Source organism: Gossypium hirsutum, chromosome A08 (genome assembly GCF_007990345.1).
Source record: "Gossypium hirsutum isolate 1008001.06 chromosome A08, Gossypium_hirsutum_v2.1, whole genome shotgun sequence".
Taxonomy (NCBI): Eukaryota; Viridiplantae; Streptophyta; class Magnoliopsida; order Malvales; family Malvaceae; genus Gossypium; species Gossypium hirsutum.
The window spans coordinates 31,412,965-31,418,465 of NC_053431.1; the positions used below are offsets into that span (position 1 = coordinate 31,412,965).

Genomic DNA, 5,501 nt, shown 5'->3' on the forward strand with positions numbered 1-5,501 from the left:
TAAGCAAGCTCGAGATGCCTTGTGGAGACATCAGGCCGATGAGGGTGAGGGATGATTCTTAGGCCGCAGTGTTGAGGAGCCTGAAGTATCGCGCCAGCCTACTCACGTAGGGGCCAATGGAGATGACCCCCTTCAGATGCTGCTCTGTCTGGTGCTGAATCGTAAGGGCAATGAAATAGGCAAGGTCGATGACGTGCCCTTGCGACATGTACCATAAGAAGTAGTCGTCGTGGGTGTTGACGATGCCAATGCTCTCTCGCCTTCTTATAATTGTGTGAGCTAAAATAGCGTGTAGGTACCTCAGGGATGGTGGGAGAACTGATGCCTTGGAATGGCTAGGATTGTACGAGGCCGTGCTAGGGGCCAAAGTGTGCCAGCACTTCGAGGGAGAGAAATGTATGTGGTGACTGAGAGCATGTAGTTCATTCTCCTCTCGAAACTCCTCGATATATAGTCCTAGAGTAGCACCGAGCTCTGGTACGCTTAGCTGGCAGATTAATTTGCCTAGGCAAAACTGGACCGTACTGGGATCATCGTACCTTGTCATTACGGTCTGGAGATGGAACGTTCAGCATAGTTCCATCGTGAGCTCGAGGTATGTTTGCTCAATAATCTCGAAGAACAGCTCCCAAGGGTTGGTGGTTAGGAGATCCCGAATCGTGTCAGCCATCTGGACTTGTTCTATGGCAGCCCAGTGGATGCAGTGGCCCGCAATTAAGGATCGAGCCCGAAGTATTTGGAACAGTTCTTCCTGAGGCCCTCGTTGAAACTGTAGGAGAGGGTGACGGATTTTCGCAGTTGGGCCCGCGAAAGAGGACACTCCCTTCCTCTTCTTCGAAGCAGGTACGACGGTTTTTTTTCCTCTTGACGATGACATGGTACCTGCAATTAGAATTATCAAGTCATCTTGATGAGTGGTCGAAGTAAAAGGAATACAATTTCCAACTAAAAAGCAAACTTTTAGCCACAACCAAACATAACTAATATAATAATTTCGTGACTTTGTCATTGTATGTAGTAATGGCATGTGTAAAAGAATGAAGCTTTCCTAACAACATGAAATGTATAAGGATTAATTGAACAATGCAAATTACATGAGAGATATTGGCATGAGAATATCATGAGAATGAGCATGGTAAAATCATGGGTAGGAAGTTTCCTAATCACTGGATTTAACATGCAATGTATAATAACTAACTAAAAATGCAAACTAAATGATAAAGTAATGAACAGAAATGGAAGATAGTTCAAAAGAAATGAGATTATTGCAATAATAAGCATTAGTAATAAGTAAAATAGAAGTGAAGAGAGTAAACAAACGCTAAGGGAGAGAGATTGGGTGTCAAAAATAAAGTTGAAGGCGGCACACGGGTGTGGCAGGGGGCCGTGTGGAGTTGCAGCGGCTAGGGTTAAGGTTTTTGAATGGGGAAGAAAGTGAATAGTGTAGGGTATTTATAGATTTTGGGGCACACGGCCATGGCACACGCCCGTGTCCCCTAATTTCAGCTCGTGTGATTTGTGAATTTCAAATTTGGGCGCGTTTGACATTTAGTACACACCCGTGTTGTACGGCCGTGTCTAGCTTCGTTCGCTTCTCCCAGGCCTGTGTGTTCAAGCTCCACGCCGGTGTTAAGTTAACAGGTTCGACAACGGGTGTTAGACACGGGCGTGTCACACGCATGTGCTAGTTTCTCAGTTTCAACCACGGGTCTTCCACACGGGCGTGTCGCACGCCCATGTTGTTTTGGCAGGCTCAACCACGGCCATGTCACACAGCCGTGACATTTTATCATAGCCCGTGTTGGGGAAATATTTTGCCCTATTTTCACACGGCCTTAAGCACGCCCGTGTGCTTGGTCGTGTCCTGTGGAAACACCTGTATTCAAGATCTGTATTAGTAGGTTAGGAGTTAAATACCAAAATTTAAAGAAATTAATAATGTTAGTGCTTGGGTTGCCTCCCGAGAAGCGTTTATTTATAGTCTAAGCTTGACTTACCTCTTCAGTGAGTGGTCATGGTAGTTTGAGGAGTTTATACTCCTCATTCCTGCTATCAATCTCATCAAAATAAGGTTTTAATCGGGTGTTGTTTACCTTAAAAGTGCCGAACTTGGGATGACTCACATCCACCGTACCGAATGGAAAAATACTGAGTACCGTAAGAGGGATTTCCTCATTCGGTGTGGTAGTGAAAATGTGGGGATCTGCAGTGTCTAATAAGATTTTATCACCAACCTTAAGTTGATTTGGAGAGGTATCGGGCTCGTTTTGGTGTAGCTTCGGTTTATCATGTGTTCTCGATTTATGTGCTCACCATTCGTCTAGCTCCTCTATCCATAGCCTTCATTCTTCATGAATGTGTCCTCTATCATTTCTGGAACATGGCTCGTGAACTTCTTTGAAGCTCAATTTCTGCAAAGTCATATTGCCAGTTTTAGTAGATTGGTGTGGACTATTACCTTCAATGTTCGATGTGATGCCAGAATTACAAGCTTGAAGGGTGATCATTTCGTCTCCCACACGAAGTGTAAGCTCACCTGTGCCAACATCAATAATTGTTTTAGCAGTTGCTAAAAAGGGCCTCCCTAAAATCAAAGGGGTGTTATTATCCTCCTCTATGTCTAGAACAACGAAATCAATGGGAAATATGAACTTATCTACTTTCACTAGTACATCTTCAATAATACCCCTAGGAAATCTTATAGTTTTATCTGCCAATTGAATGCTTATCCTAGTTTGTTTAGGTTTCCCAAGACCTAGTTGCTTAAACATTTTGTAAGGCATGACGTTAATACTAGCCCCTAAATTAGCTAATGCATGACTTATATCTAAACTACCAATTAAGCAAGGAATTGTAAAACTCCCAGGATCTTTCAATTTGTGGGGTAGCTTATTCTGTAGAATAGCTGAGCAGACTGCGTTTAGCTCTACATGCGATGCTTCGTCCGACTTCTGCTTATTTACTAAAAGCTCTTTTAACAATTTCATTGCATTTGGCATCTGCGACAAAGCTTCAATAAACGGTAAGTTAATATGTAATTTTTTCAAAAGTTTGAGGAATTTACCGAATTGTTTGTCTGAGCAGTCTTTCCTTGTCGCATTAGGGTATGGGACACGAGGTCTATATTTTTCATTCACCATTTTTTTATGACTTACCTCACTTTTACCTTTGCTCATCACAGTTTCTTGCATCAATTCTGGCTCAGGCGCAATAAATCCTTCCTTATCTTGAGTACTAATTGCGTTGATGTGTTCCTTTGGATTAGGTTCAGTATTACTTGGTAAGCTACCTTGTTTTCGTTCGGAGATTAGTTTGGATAGCTGGCCTATCTGATTTTTGAGCGCTTGGATCGATGCTTGTTGATTCTTAAGTGCTATCTCGGTATTTTGGAAATGGGTTTCTGATACCGAGATGAATTTAGAGAGCATCTCTTTAAGGTTTAGTTTCCTCTCTTGTTGATAAGGTGGCTGTTGAAAACCCTGAGGATTTTGTGGCTTTTGATTCCTTTGACCACCCCAAGAGAAATTTGGGTGGTTCCTCTAACCTGCATTATAAGTATTACTGTATGGGTTATTTTGAGATCGAAAGTTATTGTTACCCATATAGTTGACTTGTTCTTCTTCGGTAGTAGGATTGAAGGATTGATATTCTGTATGCACACCTCCTCCACTTGAGTCACACCTCATTACTGGATGTACCTGCGTAGAACCAAGTAAACCATCAATCTTTTTATTGAGAAGTTCTACTTGATTTGACAGCATAGTAACTGAGTCGACATTATAAACACCGACTATTTTTGTTGGCTTAGTCCTCATGACTTACCATCGATAATTATTCAGTGACATTTCTTCAATGAATTCATAAGCCTCTTCAGGTGTTTTATTGTTGATGGTTCCTCCAGTAGCTGCGCCAATCATCTGTCTTGTTGAGGGATTCACACCATTGTAAAACGTTTGAACTTGCAGCCATAGAGGTAACCCATGGTGAGGGCACCTTCGCAATAGATCCTTGTATCTCTCCCATGCATCGTAAAGTGTTTCTAAGTCCATCTGCACAAAATAAGAGATATCATTACGTAACTTAGCCGTTTTAGCCGGCGAAAAATATTTTAGTAGAAATTTTTCTGTCATTTGTTCCCAAGTAGTGATGGACCCTCGTCGTAACGAGTTCAACCACTGTTTAGCTTTTTTCTCGTGAAAAAGGGAATAACTGAAGGCGAATGGCATCATCAGAAATGCCATTAATTTTGAAAGTGTCGCAAAACTCCAGGAAATTCACCAAGTGAGAGTTGGGACCCTCATCCTGCAAACCATCAAACTAAACAAACTGATGTATCGTCTGAATTGTAACGCCCCCACGCCCGAGACCATCACCGGAGTCGAGCTTGAGGGGTTACCGAACATAATTTATCAATTTAAGAACTTCAAATCATTTGTTTCTACATTCACAGCTTTCTAGCTACTCGCTTCACAGTTATAAGAAAAATCATATCTCGAGTTATGAAACTCAAAATCAAGATCCGTAAATTTTTCCTAAATCTGAACTCATATATATATTTACTAATTTTTTTCTAGAATTTTTGGTTGGGCCAATTAGTACAGTTTATTAGTTAAAGTCTCCCCTGTTTCAGGGTTCGACTGCTCTGACATATGTGTATTACAAATCAGATATCTCTCTATACAGAATTTCAATGACTACAAGGTTTGTTTTTATTAAAAATAGACTCAATAAGGAATCTGTACATATAAATAACAACTTCTAATTATTTTTTTAAAATTTATTATGAATTTTTAAAGTCAGAACAGGGATCCAGAAATCACTCTGGCCCTGTTTCACAAAAGTTTAAATATCTCATAAAATATAATTTATATGCCTGTTCTGTTCAATCCACATGAAAATATACTAATTAAGCTTCAATTTCATAACTTACTCATTATTTAGTTCCATTTATACTATTTTTAGTGATTTTTCAAATTCTTGTCATTGCTGCAGCAATATTCTGTTTTAAGGCAAGTTTCATCTTTCCATGAATTTTTATGAACTAGATAACCTATTAAACTTCCATAATATCAAACATGATCTAAATTAGCCATCACCATGACTTATCAATATCAAACATTTTCTCAACCAAACATGGCCATATCATAAAATTATTTACACAAAATAGGTATATTGCTATACATGCCATACTTAAGTAGTTGTACAAGCCATTTACCAAGATAAAAGTCCTTTGGATAGTGTGATCGAACTTTCGACCTGTCCCGATTCCTGAGCTGGCTTGTTCAAAACTATAGTGAATGAAAAGGAAGGAGTAAGCATAAATGCTTAGTAAGTTCATATGTAAATAACAAGTAACATAACAATACAAATATACCAAACAACTTTAGCATGGTATCACCAAAACATATATCACATTTCTAAACATCATTCATCATCTTACCACCTTATCGTTGTTTTATCTATTTTCAACCCGAGGGTTAAGAACATACCTGTCCAAAGTG

The 5,501-nt window shown here is 39.8% G+C and overlaps 1 non-coding gene across 1 annotated transcript; it reads left to right on the forward strand.

Annotated features, from left to right (window-relative positions):
* Nucleotides 1-3,975: 3,975 nt before the first annotated feature.
* On the forward strand, nt 3,976-4,082 carry LOC121205950 (small nucleolar RNA R71). The gene has a single exon (XR_005901024.1). It is a non-coding gene; the product is annotated as a small nucleolar RNA R71 (small nucleolar RNA).
* The last annotated feature ends 1,419 nt before the right edge of the window (nt 4,083-5,501 follow it).